The following is a 538-nucleotide window of genomic DNA, read 5'->3' as shown; positions in this document are numbered from 1 at the left end:
ATCAGACCATAGGAAGGTGGAAAGGAGGGCAGGAAACTACATGTAGACAGCACTTGATGACTGAAAAGCATTTTCCTTGTGAAAAGGCAAAAAAAAAAGTAAGAAAACTTCAGAATAAATGAAAAGGAGGAAGTGAAGGGGGAGGGAAGAAAAAATCAAACAAACCTGTTAGTAAGACACAATAAAATCTATTTACTACTCAAATAATCTCTACTCCAAGGCAGCTGGTTACGACACTCTCAGATGTGCCTGCTGCAAAACAGTAAAAGGGAGAGGGGGATTGATGTCCCGTTCCAGTTCTTTCTGTTCCACACCTCGCCTCTTGAGTTCTGCTGAATGTGACATTTTTCCCTGGCACCTAATACACAGAACTCTGCTGCTAATTTTATGCACAGAGTTCTCATGCTGTGTAATTTGAGGCCAGAGACTCCTCCAACAGCCTGCCAGACGGAGTGCACACCCTTCAACACTGCTTCTGCTGCAGAGAAATGGGGGATGGGAGGAGGAAATGAGCCAAACCAGAAATGAGAAACAAGCT

This window comes from Acanthisitta chloris, unplaced genomic scaffold (assembly GCF_000695815.1).
Source record: "Acanthisitta chloris isolate BGI_N310 unplaced genomic scaffold, ASM69581v1 scaffold6074, whole genome shotgun sequence".
NCBI classification, from domain to species: domain Eukaryota; kingdom Metazoa; phylum Chordata; class Aves; order Passeriformes; family Acanthisittidae; genus Acanthisitta; species Acanthisitta chloris.
This window is presented reverse-complemented; position numbering follows the sequence as displayed.